Genomic DNA, 17,583 nt, shown 5'->3' on the forward strand with positions numbered 1-17,583 from the left:
ACGCACGCAGTTCAGAGAGGGCTGAAGAGCTACTCTTAGAGCCTCAACATCTACCGGTAGATCGTGATCTATTGGTTGGTGACCATGGGGCTAAAGGCTAGAATTCCCGCAGCCACAGACCTTAGTGAGTGAGAGCCCACGCTGCGCTTTTTCTGCCGCCCTTGCAGAGGAATCAGTGCGGGGCCGTGGGCGGAGAAGAAACCGCCCGAGATGGACTTGAGCTGCCTGGACGTGATTCTCGGGACCCGTGAAGGGTCCTCAGTGTTCGGCCTTGGCATGGCTCTGTGTGAGTAAGAGATGCGTGCTTTCAAATCTTCAAGCGTCCTGGCAGTAGGTTTCTTCTGAGGCAGAGAGCTTCCTCCTGGGGCACGGAGCCTGGTGGCTTGGGGACTGGTGAAGGGGCAGTAGGCGGTTCAACAGAGCGTGGATAGAGATTCAAGGCCTCCTCTCTCTCCCCGTTCCTGTAGTGGCAGCGGCAGGGGGTGGCCGATGGTGGGAGGCTGCGGTGCGATGGTGGGAGGAGAAGCGATGCCGCGTCCTTGCGGACTCAAACGCTAAGTTGTTTGTTTGTTTTTTCCCCTCTGCTGTGTTCGGTAGCGAGCGATAAGAAGTCAACCCTCCCGGTGTCCTCCCGTCTGGGGATGGAACGGAACCGAGAACAGCGAGCTCGGGAGTTTGGTCGAAGCGAGGCGAGAACCGTCCGGCTGGGATCGGAGCAGCCATCGCTGACAGGGAGATAAGTGTCGGGTCTGGAAATCTCTCGGCTTACGGCCCACTCGGGTCTAGGAAGGGAAGTCACGTTTGCTTAGACAGCGAGTCCGAGCGGAGGTTCCCGAGGTGCTTCCTTGGTAGCTCCCGTTTGTCAGGGATTCCGTTTGTCACGGGTGCTGGTTTCTCTGGAACACGGTGTCCTTCTCAGCAGACGCTTGGCTCGAGGAGGAAGACGCAAGGTGGTAAGGTTTCTGACTGCCTCTTATGTGTTTCTCTCTTGTTGCTCTCTAGTATTGGCCAATACGTTCTGTCTGTCTGTTTCTGTCTTTGTCCTTGCTCTGCTTTTGCCGTGTCCTTGTACAGCACACTTGCAGGCATTCCAGGTGAGCATCTCCAAGGGTTAAGGGCTCAGGAGCCAACGGGAATTCTGCAGGTACGCCAGTCGTGCAAGGGAGAGCGGTGCTGCGTCATGGCTGATTGACTCAGTGTTCTTGTAGAGGGCTCGATACATAGGCGAGAGCGGGGGGAAAGGGCTAAAGGATAGAATTCCCACAGCCACAGACCTTAGTGAGTGAGAGCTCACGCTGCGCTTTTTTGGCCACCCCTGCAGAGGAATCAGTGCGTGGCCATGGGCGGAGAAGAAATCGTCCGAGATGGACTTGAGCCGCCTGGACGTGGTTCTCCGAACACGTGAAGGGTCCTCAGCGTTCGGCCTTCCCATGGCTCTGTGTGAGTAAGAGGTGCTTGCATTGAAATCTTCAAGCGTCATGGCAGTATGTTTCTTCTGAGGCAGAGAGCTTCCTGCTGGGGCACGGAGCCTGGTGTCATGGGGACTGGTGAAGGGGCTGTAGGCGGTTCAGGAGAGCGTGGATAGAGATTCAAGGCCTCCTTTCACTCCCCGTTCCTGGAGTGGCAACGGGAGGTGGTGGCCGATGGTGGAAGGCTGCGGTGCGATGGTGGGAGGAGAAGCGATGCCGCGTCCTTGCGGACTGAAACGCTAAGTTGTTTGTTTTTTCCCCTCTGCTGTGTTCGGTAGCGAGCGATAAGAAGTCAACCCTCCCGGTGTCCTCCCGTCTGGGGATGGAACGGAAAGGAGAACAGCGAGCTCGGGAGCTTGGTCGAAGCGAGGCGAGAACCGTCCGGCTGGGAGCGGAGCAGCCATCGCTGACAGGGAGATAAGTGTCGGGTCTGGAAATCTCTCGGCTTACGGCCCACTCGGGTCTAGGAAGGGAAGTCACGTTTGCTTAGACAGCGAGTCCGAGCGGAGGTTCCCGAGGTGCTTCCTTGGTAGCTCCCGTTTGTCAGGGGTGCTGGCTTCTCTGGAACACGGTGTCCTTCTCAGCAGATGCTGGGCTCGAGGAGGAAGAACCAAGGTGGTAAGGTTTCTGACTGCCTCTTATGTGTTTCTCTCTTGTTGCTGTCTCGTATTGGCCAATACGTTCTGTCTGTCTGTTTCTGTCTGTGTCTTTGTCCTTGCTCTGCTTCTGCCGTGTCCTTGTACAGCACACTTGCAGGCATTCCAGGTGAGCATCTTCAAGGGTTAAGGGCTCAGGAGCCAACGGGAATTCTGCAGGAACGCCAGTCGCGCAAGGGAGAGTGGTGGTGCGTCATGGCTGACTGACTCAGTGTTCTTGTAGAGGGCCCGATACATAGGGAAGAGCGGGGGGAAAGGGCTAAAGGATAGAATTCCACAGCCACAGACCTTAGTGAGTGAGAGCTCACGCTGGGCTTTTTCGGCCACCCTTGCAGACGAATCAGTGCGTGGCCGTGGGCTGAGAAGATACCATCCGAGATGGACTTGAGCTGCCTGGACGTGATTCTCGGAACACGTGAAGGGTCCTCAGTGTTCGGCCTTCCCATGGTTCTGTGTGAGTAACAGGTGCGTGCTTTGAAATCTTCAAGCGTCCTGGCAGTATGTTTCTTCTGAGGCAGAGAGCTTCCTGCTGGGGCACGGAGCCTGGTGGCTTGGGGACTGGTGAAGGGGCAGTAGGCGGTTCAACAGAGCGTGGATGGATATTCAAGGCCTCCGTTCTCTCCGCGTTCCTGGAGTGGCAGCCGGAGGGGGTGGTCGATGGTGGGAGGAGAAGCGATGCCGCGTCCTTGCGGACTCAAACGCTAAGTTGTTTGTTTGTTTTTTCCCCTCTGCTGTGTTCGGTAGCAAGCGATAAGAAGTCAACCCTCCCGGTGTCCTCCTGTCTGGGGATGGAACGGAAAGGAGAACAGCGAGCTCGGGAGCTTGGTCGAAGCGAGGCGAGAACCGTCCGGCTGGGAGCGGAGCAGCCATCGCTGACAGGGAGATAAGTGTCGGGTCTGGAAATCTCTCGGCTTACGGCCCACTCGGGTCTAGGAAGGGAAGTCACATTTGCTTAGACAGCGAGTCCAAGCGAAGGTTCCCGTGGTGCTTCCTTGGTAGCTCCCATTTGTCAGGGCTTCCGTTTGTCACGGGTGCTGGTTTCTCTGGAACACGGTGTCCTTCTCAGCAGACGCTTGGCTCGAGGAGGAAGACGCAAGGTGGTAAGGTTTCTGACTGCCTCTTATGTGTTTCTCTCTTGTTGCTGTCTCGTATTGGCCAATACGTTCTGTCTGTCTGTTTCTGTCTGTGTCTTTGTCCTTGCTCTGCTTTTGCCGTGTCCTTGTACAGCACACTTGCAGGCATTCCAGGTGAGCATCTCCAAGGGTTAAGGGCTCAGGAGCCAACGGGAATTCTGCAGATACGCCAGTCGCGCAAGGGAGAGCGGTGCTGCGTCATGGCTGATTGACTCAGTGTTCTTGTAGAGGGCTCGATACATAGGCGAGAGCGGGGGGAAAGGGCTAAAGGATAGAATTCCCACAGCCACAGACCTTAGTGAGTGAGAGCTAACGCTGGGCTTTTTTGGCCACCCTTGCAGAGGAATCAGTGCGTGTCCATGGGCGGAGAAGAAATCGTCCGAGATGGACTTGAGCTGCCTGGACGTGATTCTCGGAACACGAGAAGGGTCCTCAGCGTTCGGCCTTCCCATGGCTCTGTGTGAGTAAGAGGTGCGTGCTTTGAAATCTTCAAGAGTCCTGGCAGTATGTTTCTTCTGAGGCAGAGAGCTTCCTGCTGGGGCACGGAGCCTGGTGGCTTAGGGATTGGTGAAGGGGCAGTAGGCGGATCAACAGAGCGTGGATAGAGATTCAAGGCTTCCTTTCACTCTCCGTTCCTGTAGTGGCAACGGGAGGTGGTGGCCGATGGTGGAAGGCTGCGGTGCGATGGTGGGAGGAGAAGCGATGCCGCGTCCTTGCGGACTGAAACGCTAAGTTGGTTGTTTGTTTGTTCCCCTCTGCTGTGTTCGGTAGCGAGCGATAAGAAGTCAACCCTCCCGGTGTCCTCCCGTCTGGGGATGGAACGGAAAGGAGAACAGCGAGCTCGGGAGCTTGGTTGAAGCGAGGCGAGAACCGTCCGGCTGGGAGCGGAGCAGCCATCGCTGACAGGGAGATAAGTGTCGGGTCTGGAAATCTCTCGGCTTACGGCCCACTCGGGTCTAGGAAGGGAAGTCACGTTTGTTTAGACAGCGAGTCTGAGCGGAGGTTCCCGAGGTGCTTCCTTGGTAGTGGGAGAAACAGGGCTCCCGTTTGTCAGGGGTGCTGGTTTCTCTGGAGCACGGTGTCCTTCTCAGCAGACGCTTGGCTCGAGGAGGAAGACGCAAGGTGGTAAGGTTTCTGACTGCCTCTTATGTGTTTCTCTCTTGTTGCTCTCTAGTATTGGCCAATACGTTCTGTCTGTCTGTTTCTGTCTTTGTCCTTGCTCTGCTTTTGCCGTGTCCTTGTACAGCACACTTGCAGGCATTCGAGGTGAGCATCTTCAAGGGTTAAGGGCTCAGGAGCCAACGGGAATTCTGCAGGTACGCCAGTCGCGCAAGGGAGAGCGGTGGTGCGTCATGGCTGATTGACTCAGTGTTCTTGTAGAGGGCCCGATACATAGGCGAGAGGGGGGAAAGGGCTAAAGGATAGAATTCCCACAGCCACAGACCTTAGTGAGTGAGAGCTCACGCTGGGCTTTTTCGGCCACCCTTGCAGACGAATCAGTGCGTGGCCGAGGGCTGAGAAGATACCGTCCGAGATGGAAATGAGCTGCCTGGACGTGATTCTCGGAACACGTGAAGGGTCCTCAGCGTTCGGCCTTCCCATGGTTCTGTGTGAGTAACAGGTGCGTGCTTTGAAATCTTCAAGCATCCTGGCAGTATGTTTCTTCTCAGGTAGAGAGCTTCCTGCTGAGGCACGGAGCCTGGTGGCTTGGGGACTGGTGAAGGGGCAGTAGGCGGTTCATGAGAGCGTGGATAGAGATTCAAGGCCTCCTTTCACTCCCCGTTCCTGTAGTGGCAACGGGAGGTGGTGGCCGATGGTGGAAGGCTGCGGTGCGATGGTGGGAGGAGAAGCGATGCCGCGTCCTTGCGGACTGAAACGCTAAGTTGGTTGTTTGTTTGTTCCCCTCTGCTGTGTTCGGTAGCGAGCGATAAGAAGTCAACCCTCCCGGTGTCCTCCCGTCTGGGGATGGAACGGAAAGGAGAACAGCGAGCTCGGGAGCTTGGTCGAAGCGAGGCGAGAACCGTCCGGCTGGGAGCGGAGCAGCCATCGCTGACAGGGAGATAAGTGTCGGGTCTGGAAATCTCTCGGCTTACGGCCCACTCGGGTCTAGGAAGGGAAGTCACGTTTGCTTAGACAGCGAGTCCGAGCGGAGGTTCCCGAGGTGCTTCCTTGGTAGCTCCCGTTTGTCAGGGATTCCGTTTGTCACGGGTGCTGGTTTCTCTGGAGCACGGTGTCCTTCTCAGCAGACGCTTGGCTCGAGGAGGAAGACGCAAGGTGGTAAGGTTTCTGACTGCCTTTTATGTGTTTCTCTCTTGTTGCTCTCTAGTATTGGCCAATACGTTCTGTCTGTCTGTTTCTGTCTGTGTCTGTGTCCTTTCTCTGCTTCTGCCGTGTCCTTGTACAGCACACTTGCAGGCATTCCAGGTGAGCATCTCCAAGAGTTAAGGGCTCAGGAGCCAACGGGAATTCTGCAGGTACGCCAGTTGCGCAAGGGAGAGTGGTGGTGCGTCATGGCTGACTGACTCAGTGTTCTTGTAGAGGGCCCGATACATAGGCGAGAGCGGGGGGAAAGGGCTAAAGGATAGAATTCCCACAGCCACAGACCTTAGTGAGTGAGAGCTAACGCTGGGCTTTTTTGGCCACCCTTGCAGAGGAATCAGTGCGTGTCCATGGGCGGAGAAGAAATCGTCCGAGATGGACTTGAGCTGCCTGGACGTGATTCTCGGAACACGTGAAGGGTCCTCAGCGTTCGGCCTTCCCATGGTTCTGTGTGAGTAAGAGGTGCTTGCATTGAAATCTTCAAGCGTCCTGGCAGTATGTTTCTTCTGAGGCAGAGAGCTTCCTGCTGGGGCACGGAGCCTGGTGGCTTGGGGATTGGTGAAGGGGCAGTAGGCGGTTCAACAGAGCGTGGATAGAGATTCAAGGCCTCCTTTCACTCCCCGTTCCTGTAGTGGCAACGGGAGGTGGTGGCCGATGGTGGAAGGCTGCGGTGCGATGGTGGGAGGAGAAGCGATGCCGCGTCCTTGCGGACTCAAACGCTAAGTTGGTTGTTTGTTTGTTCCCCTCTGCTGTGTTCGGTAGCGAGCGATAAGAAGTCAACCCTCCCGGTGTCCTCCCGTCTGGGGATGGAACGGAAAGGAGAACAGCGAGCTCGGGAGCTTGGTCGAAGCGAGGCGAGAACCGTCCGGCTGGGAGCGGAGCAGCCATCGCTGACAGGGAGATAAGTGTCGGGTCTGGAAATCTCTCGGCTTACGGCCCACTCGGGTCTAGGAAGGGAAGTCACGTTTGTTTAGACAGCGAGTCCGAGCGGAGGTTCCCGAGGTGCTTCCTTGGTAGTGGGAGAAACAGGGCTCCCGTTTGTCAGGGGTGCTGGTTTCTCTGGAGCACGGTGTCCTTCTCAGCAGACGCTTGGCTCGAGGAGGAAGACGCAAGGTGGTAAGGTTTCTGACTGCCTCTTATGTGTTTCTCTCTTGTTGCTCTCTAGTATTGGCCAATACGTTCTGTCTGTCTGTTTCTGTCTTTGTCCTTGCTCTGCTTTTGCCGTGTCCTTGTACAGCACACTTGCAGGCATTCCAGGTGAGCATCTCCAAGGGTTAAGGGCTCAGGAGCCAACGGGAATTCTGCAGGTACGCCAGTCGCGCAAGGGAGAGCGGTGCTGCGTCATGGCTGATTGACTCAGTGTTCTTGTAGAGGGCCCGATACATAGGCGAGAGGGGGGAAAGGGCTAAAGGATAGAATTCCCACAGCCACAGACCTTAGTGAGTGAGAGCTAACGCTGGGCTTTTTTGGCAACCCTTGCAGAGGAATCAGTGCGTGGCCATGGGCGGAGAAGAAATTGTCCGAGATGGACTTGAGCTGCCTGGACGTGATTCTCGGAACACGTGAAGGGTCCTCAGCGTTCGGCCTTCCCATGGCTCTGTGTGAGTAAGAGGTGCTTGCATTGAAATCTTCAAGCGTCCTGGCAGTATGTTTCTTCTGAGGCAGAGAGCTTCCTGCTGGGGCATGGAGTCTGGTGGCTTGGGGATTGGTGAAGGGGCAGTAGGCGGTTCAACAGAGCGTGGATAGAGATTCAAGGCCTCCTTTCACTCCCCGTTCCTGTAGTGGCAACGGGAGGTGGTGGCCGATGGTGGAAGGCTGCGGTGCGATGGTGGGAGAAGCGATGCCGCGTCCTTGCGGACTGAAACGCTAAGTTGGTTGTTTGTTTGTTCCCCTCTGCTGTGTTCGGTAGCGAGCGATAAGAAGTCAACCCTCCCGGTGTCCTCCCGTCTGGGGATGGAACGGAAAGGAGAACAGCGAGCTCGGGAGCTTGGTCGAAGCGAGGCGAGAACCGTCCGGCTGGGAGCGGAGCAGCCATCGCTGACAGGGAGATAAGTGTCGGGTCTGGAAATCTCTCGGCTTACGGCCCACTCGGGTCTAGGAAGGGAAGTCACGTTTGCTTAGACAGCGAGTCCGAGCGGACGTTCCCGAGGTGGTTCCCTGGTAGTGGGAGAAACAGGGCTCCCGTTTGTCAGGGGTGCTGGTTTCTCTGGAACACGGTGTCCTTCTCAGCAGACGCTTGGCTCGAAGAGGAAGACGCAAGGTTGTAAGATTTCTGACTGCCTCTTATGTGTTTCTCTCTTGTTGCTCTCTGGTATTGGCCAATACGTTCTCTCTGTCTGTTTCTGTCTGTGTCTTTGTCCTTGCTCTGCTTCTGCCGTGTCCTTGTCCAGCACACTTGCAGGCATTCGAGGTGAGCATCTTCAAGGGTTAAGGGCTCAGGAGCCAACGGGAATTCTGCAGGTACGCCAGTCGCGCAAGGGAGAGTGGTGGTGCGTCATGGCTGACTGACTCAGTGTTCTTGTAGAGGGCCCGATACATAGGCGAGAGCGGGGGGAAAGGGCTAAAGGATAGAATTCCCACAGCCACAGACCTTAGTGAGAGAGCTCACGCTGGGCTTTTTTGGCCACCCTTGCAGACAAATCAGTGCGTGGCCGTGGGCGGAGAAGAAATCGTCCGAGATGGACTTGAGCTGCCTGGACGTGGTTCTCGGAACACGTGAAGGGTCCTCAGCGTTCGGCCTTCCCATGGCTCTGTGTGAGTAAGAGGTGCGTGCTTTGAAATCTTCAAGCGTCCTGGCAGTATGTTTCTTCTGAGGCAGAGAGCTTCCTGCTGGGGCACGGAGCCTGGTGGCTTGGGGACTGGTGAAGGGGCAGTAGGCGGTTCAACAGAGCGTGGATGGATATTCAAGGCCTCCCTTCTCTCCGCGTTCCTGGAGTGGCAGCGGGAGGGGGTGGTCGATGGTGGGAGGAGAAGCGATGCCGCGTCCTTGCGGACTGAAACGCTAAGTTGTTTTTTTGTTTTTTCCCCTCTGCTGTGTTCGGTAGCAAGCGATAAGAAGTCAACCCTCCCGGTGTCCTCCCGTCTGGGGATGGAACGGAAAGGAGAACAGCGAGCTCGGGAGCTTGGTCGAAGCGAGGCGAGAACCGTCCGGCTGGGAGCGGAGCAGCCATCGCTGACAGGGAGATAAGTGTCGGGTCTGGAAATCTCTCGGCTTACGGCCCACTCGGGTCTAGGAAGGGAAGTCACGTTTGCTTAGACAGCGAGTCTGAGCGGAGGTTCCCGAGGTGGTTCCCTGGTAGTGGGAGAAACAGGGCTCCCGTTTGTCAGGGGTGCTGGTTTCTCTGGAACACGGTGTCCTTCTCAGCAGACGCTTGGCTCGAGGAGGAAGACGCAAGGTGGTAAGGTTTCTGACTGCCTTTTATGTGTTTCTCTCTTGTTGCTCTCTAGTATTGGCCAATACGTTCTGTCTGTCTGTTTCTGTCTTTGTCCTTGCTCTGCTTTTGCCGTGTCCTTGTACAGCACACTTGCAGGCATTCCAGGTGAGCATCTCCAAGGGTTAAGGGCTCAGGAGCCAACGGGAATTCTGCAGGTACGCCAGTCGCGCAAGGGAGAGTGGTGGTGCGTCATGGCTGACTGACTCAGTGCTCTTGTAGAGGGCCCGATACATAGGGAAGAGCGGGGGGAAAGGGCTAAAGGATAGAATTCCCACAGCCACAGACCTTAGTGAGTGAGAGCTCACGCTGGGCTTTTTCGGCCACCCTTGCAGACGAATCAGTGCGTGGCCGAGGGCTGAGAAGATACCGTCCGAGATGGAAATGAGCTGCCTGGACGTGATTCTCGGAACACGTGAAGGGTCCTCAGCGTTCGGCCTTCCCATGGTTCTGTGTGAGTAACAGGTGCGTGCTTTGAAATCTTCAAGCATCCTGGCAGTATGTTTCTTCTCAGGTAGAGAGCTTCCTGCTGAGGCACGGAGCCTGGTGGCTTAGGGATTGGTGAAGGGGCAGTAGGCGGATCAACAGAGCGTGGATAGAGATTCAAGGCCTCCTTTCACTCTCCGTTCCTGTAGTGGCAACGGGAGGTGGTGGCCGATGGTGGAAGGCTGCGGTGCGATGGTGGGAGGAGAAGCGATGCCGCGTCCTTGCGGACTGAAACGCTAAGTTGGTTGTTTGTTTGTTCCCCTCTGCTGTGTTCGGTAGCGAGCGATAAGAAGTCAACCCTCCCGGTGTCCTCCCGTCTGGGGATGGAACGGAAAGGAGAACAGCGAGCTCGGGAGCTTGGTCGAAGCGAGGCGAGAACCGTCCGGCTGGGAGCGGAGCAGCCATCGCTGACAGGGAGATAAGTGTCGGGTCTGGAAATCTCTCGGCTTACGGCCCACTCGGGTCTAGGAAGGGAAGTCACGTTTGTTTAGACAGCGAGTCCGAGCGGAGGTTCCCGAGGTGCTTCCTTGGTAGTGGGAGAAACAGGGCTCCCGTTTGTCAGGGGTGCTGGTTTCTCTGGAGCACGGTGTCCTTCTCAGCAGACGCTTGGCTCGAGGAGGAAGACGCAAGGTGGTAAGGTTTCTGACTGCCTCTTATGTGTTTCTCTCTTGTTGCTCTCTAGTATTGGCCAATACGTTCTGTCTGTCTGTTTCTGTCTTTGTCCTTGCTCTGCTTTTGCCGTGTCCTTGTACAGCACACTTGCAGGCATTCCAGGTGAGCATCTCCAAGGGTTAAGGGCTCAGGAGCCAACGGGAATTCTGCAGGTACGCCAGTCGCGCAAGGGAGAGCGGTGCTGCGTCATGGCTGATTGACTCAGTGTTCTTGTAGAGGGCCCGATACATAGGCGAGAGGGAGGAAAGGGCTAAAGGATAGAATTCCCACAGCCACAGACCTTAGTGAGTGAGAGCTAACGCTGCGCTTTTTTGGCAACCCTTGCAGAGGAATCAGTGCGTGGCCATGGGCGGAGAAGAAATTGTCCGAGATGGACTTGAGCTGCCTGGACGTGATTCTCGGAACACGTGAAGGGTCCTCAGCGTTCGGCCTTCCCATGGCTCTGTGTGAGTAAGAGGTGCTTGCATTGAAATCTTCAAGCGTCCTGGCAGTATGTTTCTTCTGAGGCAGAGAGCTTCCTGCTGGGGCACGGAGCCTGGTGGCTTGGGGATTGGTGAAGGGGCAGTAGGCGGTTCAACAGAGTGTGGATAGAGATTCAAGGCCTCCTTTCACTCCCCGTTCCTGTAGTGGCAAGGGGAGGTGGTGGCCGATGGTGGAAGGCTGCGGTGCGATGGTGGGAGGAGAAGCGATGCCGCGTCCTTGCGGACTGAAACGCTAAGTTGGTTGTTTGTTTGTTCCCCTCTGCTGTGTTCGGTAGCGAGCGATAAGAAGTCAACCCTCCCGGTGTCCTCCCGTCTGGGGATGGAACGGAAAGGAGAACAGCGAGCTCGGGAGCTTGGTTGAAGCGAGGCGAGAACCGTCCGGCTGGGAGCGGAGCAGCCATCGCTGACAGGGAGATAAGTGTCGGGTCTGGAAATCTCTCGGCTTACGGCCCACTCGGGTCTAGGAAGGGAAGTCACGTTTGCTTAGACAGCGAGTCTGAGCGGAGGTTCCCGAGGTGGTTCCCTGGTAGTGGGAGAAACAGGGCTCCCGTTTGTCAGGGGTGCTGGTTTCTCTGGAACACGGTGTCCTTCTCAGCAGACGCTTGGCTCGAGGAGGAAGACGCAAGGTGGTAAGGTTTCTGACTGCCTTTTATGTGTTTCTCTCTTGTTGCTCTCTAGTATTGGCCAATACGTTCTGTCTGTCTGTTTCTGTCTTTGTCCTTGCTCTGCTTTTGCCGTGTCCTTGTACAGCACACTTGCAGGCATTCCAGGTGAGCATCTCCAAGGGTTAAGGGCTCAGGAGCCAACGGGAATTCTGCAGGTACGCCAGTCGCGCAAGGGAGAGTGGTGGTGCGTCATGGCTGACTGACTCAGTGCTCTTGTAGAGGGCCCGATACATAGGGAAGAGCGGGGGGAAAGGGCTAAAGGATAGAATTCCCACAGCCACAGACCTTAGTGAGTGAGAGCTCACGCTGGGCTTTTTCGGCCACCCTTGCAGACGAATCAGTGCGTGGCCGAGGGCTGAGAAGATACCGTCCGAGATGGAAATGAGCTGCCTGGACGTGATTCTCGGAACACGTGAAGGGTCCTCAGCGTTCGGCCTTCCCATGGTTCTGTGTGAGTAACAGGTGCGTGCTTTGAAATCTTCAAGCATCCTGGCAGTATGTTTCTTCTCAGGTAGAGAGCTTCCTGCTGAGGCACGGAGCCTGGTGGCTTGGGGACTGGTGAAGGGGCAGTAGGCGGTTCATGAGAGCGTGGATAGAGATTCAAGGCCTCCTTTCACTCCCCGTTCCTGTAGTGGCAACGGGAGGTGGTGGCCGATGGTGGAAGGCTGCGGTGCGATGGTGGGAGGAGAAGCGATGCCGCGTCCTTGCGGACTGAAACGCTAAGTTGGTTGTTTGTTTGTTCCCCTCTGCTGTGTTCGGTAGCGAGCGATAAGAAGTCAACCCTCCCGGTGTCCTCCCGTCTGGGGATGGAACGGAAAGGAGAACAGCGAGCTCGGGAGCTTGGTCGAAGCGAGGCGAGAACCGTCCGGCTGGGAGCGGAGCAGCCATCGCTGACAGGGAGATAAGTGTCGGGTCTGGAAATCTCTCGGCTTACGGCCCACTCGGGTCTAGGAAGGGAAGTCACGTTTGCTTAGACAGCGAGTCCGAGCGGAGGTTCCCGAGGTGCTTCCTTGGTAGCTCCCGTTTGTCAGGGATTCCGTTTGTCACGGGTGCTGGTTTCTCTGGAGCACGGTGTCCTTCTCAGCAGACGCTTGGCTCGAGGAGGAAGACGCAAGGTGGTAAGGTTTCTGACTGCCTTTTATGTGTTTCTCTCTTGTTGCTCTCTAGTATTGGCCAATACGTTCTGTCTGTCTGTTTCTGTCTGTGTCTGTGTCCTTTCTCTGCTTCTGCCGTGTCCTTGTACAGCACACTTGCAGGCATTCCAGGTGAGCATCTCCAAGAGTTAAGGGCTCAGGAGCCAACGGGAATTCTGCAGGTACGCCAGTTGCGCAAGGGAGAGCGGTGGTGCGTCATGGCTGACTGACTCAGTGTTCTTGTAGAGGGCCCGATACATAGGCGAGAGGGGGGGAAGGGCTAAAGGATAGAATTCCCACAGCCACAGACCTTAGTGAGTGAGAGCTCACACTGGGCTTTTTTGGCCACTCTTGCAGAGGAATCAGTGCGTGGCCATGGGCGGAGAAGAAATCGTCCGAGATGGACTTGAGCTGCCTGGACGTGGTTCTCCGAACACGTGAAGGGTCCTCAGCGTTCGGCCTTCCCATGGCTCTGTGTGAGTAAGAGGTGCGTGCTTTGAAATTTTCAAGCGTCCTGGCAGTATGTTTCTTCTGAGGCAGAGATCTTCCTGCTGGGGCACGGAGCCTGGTGTCTTGGGGACTGGTGAAGGGGCAGTAGGCGGTTCTGGAGAGCGTGGATAGAGATTCAAGGCCTCCTTTCACTCCCCGTTCCTGGAGTGGCAACAGGAGTTGGTGGCCGATGGTGGGAGGCTGCGGTGCGATGGTGGGAGGAGAAGCGATGCCGCGTCCTTGCGGACTGAAACGCTAAGTTGTTTGTTTGTTTTTTCCCCTCTGCTGTGTTCGGTAGCGAGCGATAAGAAGTCAACCCTCCCGGTGTCCTCCCGTCTGGGGATGGAATGGAAAGGAGAACAGCGAGCTCGGGAGCTTGGTCGAAGCGAGGCGAGAACCGTCCGGCTGGGAGCGGAGCAGCCATCGCTGACAGGGAGATAAGTGTCGGGTCTGGAAATCTCTCGGCTTACGGCCCACTCGGGTCTAGGAAGGGAAGTCACGTTTGCTTAGACAGCGAGTCCGAGCGGAGGTTCCCGAGGTGCTTCCTTGGTAGTGGGAGAAACAGGGCTCCCGTTTGTCAGTGGTGCTGGTTTCTCTGGAACACGGTGTCCTTCTCAGCAGACGCTGGGCTCGAGGAGGAAGAACCAAGGTGGTAAAGTTTCTGACTGCCTCTTATGTGTTTCTCTCTTGTTGCTGTCTCGTATTGGCCAATACGTTCTCTCTGTCTGTTTCTGTCTGTGTCTTTGTCCTTGCTCTGCTTCTGCCGTGTCCTTGTCCAGCACACTTGCAGGCATTCCAGGTGAGCATCTTCAAGGGTTAAGGGCTCAGGAGCCAACGGGAATTCTGCAGGTACGCCAGTCGCGCAAGGGAGAGTGGTGGTGCGTCATGGCTGACTGACTCAGTGTTCTTGTAGAGGGCCCGATACATAGGCGAGAGCGGGGGGAAAGGGCTAAAGGATAGAATTCCCACAGCCACAGACCTTAGTGAGAGAGCTCACGCTGGGCTTTTTTGGCCACCCTTGCAGACAAATCAGTGCGTGGCCGTGGGCGGAGAAGAAATCGTCCGAGATGGACTTGAGCTGCCTGGACGTGGTTCTCGGAACACGTGAAGGGTCCTCAGCGTTCGGCCTTCCCATGGCTCTGTGTGAGTAAGAGGTGCGTGCTTTGAAATCTTCAAGCGTCCTGGCAGTATGTTTCTTCTGAGGCAGAGAGCTTCCTGCTGGGGCACGGAGCCTGGTGGCTTGGGGACTGGTGAAGGGGCAGTAGGCGGTTCAACAGAGCGTGGATGGATATTCAAGGCCTCCCTTCTCTCCGCGTTCCTGGAGTGGCAGCGGGAGGGGGTGGTCGATGGTGGGAGGAGAAGCGATGCCGCGTCCTTGCGGACTGAAACGCTAAGTTGTTTTTTTGTTTTTTCCCCTCTGCTGTGTTCGGTAGCAAGCGATAAGAAGTCAACCCTCCCGGTGTCCTCCCGTCTGGGGATGGAACGGAAAGGAGAACAGCGAGCTCGGGAGCTTGGTCGAAGCGAGGCGAGAACCGTCCGGCTGGGAGCGGAGCAGCCATTGCTGACAGGGAGATAAGTGTCGGGTCTGGAAATCTCTCGGCTTACGGCCCACTCGGGTCTAGGAAGGGAAGTAACATTTGCTTAGACAGCGAGTCCGAGCGGAGGTTCCCGTGGTGCTTCCTTGGCAGCTCCCATTTGTCAGGGCTTCCGTTTGTCACTGGTGCTGGTTTCTCTGGAACACGGTGTCCTTCTCAGCAGACGCTTGGCTCGAGGAGGAAGACGCAAGGTGGTAAGGTTTCTGACTGCCTCTTATGTGTTTCTCTCTTGTTGCTGTCTCGTATTGGCCAATACGTTCTGTCTGTCTGTTTCTGTCTGTGTCTTTGTCCTTGCTCTGCTTTTGCCGTGTCCTTGTACAGCACACTTGCAGGCATTCCAGGTGAGCATCTCCAAGGGTTAAGGGCTCAGGAGCCAACGGGAATTCTGCAGGTACGCCAGTCGCGCAAGGGAGAGCGGTGCTGCGTCATGGCTGATTGACTCAGTGTTCTTGTAGAGGGCTCGATACATAGGCGAGAGCGGGGGGAAAGGGCTAAAGGATAGAATTCCCACAGCCACAGACCTTAGTGAGTGAGAGCTAACGCTGGGCTTTTTTGGCCACCCTTGCAGAGGAATCAGTGCGTGTCCATGGGCGGAGAAGAAATCGTCCGAGATGGACTTGAGCTGCCTGGACGTGATTCTCGGAACACGAGAAGGGTCCTCAGCGTTCGGCCTTCCCATGGCTCTGTGTGAGTAAGAGGTGCGTGCTTTGAAATCTTCAAGCGTCCTGGCAGTATGTTTCTTCTGAGGCAGAGAGCTTCCTGCTGGGGCACGGAGCCTGGTGGCTTAGGGATTGGTGAAGGGGCAGTAGGCGGATCAACAGAGCGTGGATAGAGATTCAAGGCCTCCTTTCACTCTCCGTTCCTGTAGTGGCAACGGGAGGTGGTGGCCGATGGTGGAAGGCTGCGGTGCGATGGTGGGAGGAGAAGTGATGCCGCGTCCTTGCGGACTCAAACGCTAAGTTGGTTGTTTGTTTGTTCCCCTCTGCTGTGTTCGGTAGCGAGCGATAAGAAGTCAACCCTCCCGGTGTCCTCCCGTCTGGGGATGGAACGGAAAGGAGAACAGCGAGCTCGGGAGCTTGGTCGAAGCGAGGCGAGAACCGTCCGGCTGGGAGCGGAGCAGCCATCGCTGACAGGGAGATAAGTGTCGGGTCTGGAAATCTCTCGGCTTACGGCCCACTCGGGTCTAGGAAGGGAAGTCACGTTTGTTTAGACAGCGAGTCCGAGCGGAGGTTCCCGAGGTGCTTCCTTGGTAGTGGGAGAAACAGGGCTCCCGTTTGTCAGGGGTGCTGGTTTCTCTGGAGCACGGTGTCCTTCTCAGCAGACGCTTGGCTCGAGGAGGAAGACGCAAGGTGGTAAGGTTTCTGACTGCCTCTTATGTGTTTCTCTCTTGTTGCTCTCTAGTATTGGCCAATACGTTCTGTCTGTCTGTTTCTGTCTTTGTCCTTGCTCTGCTTTTGCCGTGTCCTTGTACAGCACACTTGCAGGCATTCCAGGTGAGCATCTCCAAGGGTTAAGGGCTCAGGAGCCAACGGGAATTCTGCAGGTACGCCAGTCGCGCAAGGGAGAGCGGTGCTGCGTCATGGCTGATTGACTCAGTGTTCTTGTAGAGGGCCCGATACATAGGCGAGAGGGGGGAAAGGGCTAAAGGATAGAATTCCCACAGCCACAGACCTTAGTGAGTGAGAGCTAACGCTGCGCTTTTTTGGCAACCCTTGCAGAGGAATCAGTGCGTGGCCATGGGCGGAGAAGAAATTGTCCGAGATGGACTTGAGCTGCCTGGACGTGATTCTCGGAACACGTGAAGGGTCCTCAGCGTTCGGCCTTCCCATGGCTCTGTGTGAGTAAGAGGTGCTTGCATTGAAATCTTCAAGCGTCCTGGCAGTATGTTTCTTCTGAGGCAGAGAGCTTCCTGCTGGGGCACGGAGCCTGGTGGCTTGGGGATTGGTGAAGGGGCAGTAGGCGGTTCAACAGAGCGTGGATAGAGATTCAAGGCCTCCTTTCACTCCCCGTTCCTGTAGTGGCAACGGGAGGTGGTGGCCGATGGTGGAAGGCTGCGGTGCGATGGTGGGAGGAGAAGCGATGCCGCGTCCTTGCGGACTGAAACGCTAAGTTGGTTGTTTGTTTGTTCCCCTCTGCTGTGTTCGGTAGCGAGCGATAAGAAGTCAACCCTCCCGGTGTCCTCCCGTCTGGGGATGGAACGGAAAGGAGAACAGCGAGCTCGGGAGCTTGGTTGAAGCGAGGCGAGAACCGTCCGGCTGGGAGCGGAGCAGCCATCGCTGACAGGGAGATAAGTGTCGGGTCTGGAAATCTCTCGGCTTACGGCCCACTCGGGTCTAGGAAGGGAAGTCACGTTTGCTTAGACAGCGAGTCCGAGCGGAGGTTCCCGAGGTGGTTCCCTGGTAGTGGGAGAAACAGGGCTCCCGTTTGTCAGGGGTGCTGGTTTCTCTGGAACACGGTGTCCTTCTCAGCAGACGCTTGGCTCGAGGAGGAAGACGCAAGGTGGTAAGGTTTCTGACTGCCTTTTATGTGTTTCTCTCTTGTTGCTCTCTAGTATTGGCCAATACGTTCTGTCTGTCTGTTTCTGTCTTTGTCCTTGCTCTGCTTTTGCCGTGTCCTTGTACAGCACACTTGCAGGCATTCCAGGTGAGCATCTCCAAGGGTTAAGGGCTCAGGAGCCAACGGGAATTCTGCAGGTACGCCAGTCGCGCAAGGGAGAGTGGTGGTGCGTCATGGCTGACTGACTCAGTGCTCTTGTAGAGGGCCCGATACATAGGGAAGAGCGGGGGGAAAGGGCTAAAGGATAGAATTCCCACAGCCACAGACCTTAGTGAGTGAGAGCTCACGCTGGGCTTTTTCGGCCACCCTTGCAGACGAATCAGTGCGTGGCCGAGGGCTGAGAAGATACCGTCCGAGATGGACTTGAGCTGCCTGGACGTGATTCTCGGAACACGTGAAGGGTCCTCAGCGTTCGGCCTTCCCATGGTTCTGTGTGAGTAACAGGTGCGTGCTTTGAAATCTTCAAGCATCCTGGCAGTATGTTTCTTCTCAGGTAG

Source organism: Pelodiscus sinensis, chromosome 16 (genome assembly GCF_049634645.1).
Source record: "Pelodiscus sinensis isolate JC-2024 chromosome 16, ASM4963464v1, whole genome shotgun sequence".
Taxonomy (NCBI): Eukaryota; Metazoa; Chordata; order Testudines; family Trionychidae; genus Pelodiscus; species Pelodiscus sinensis.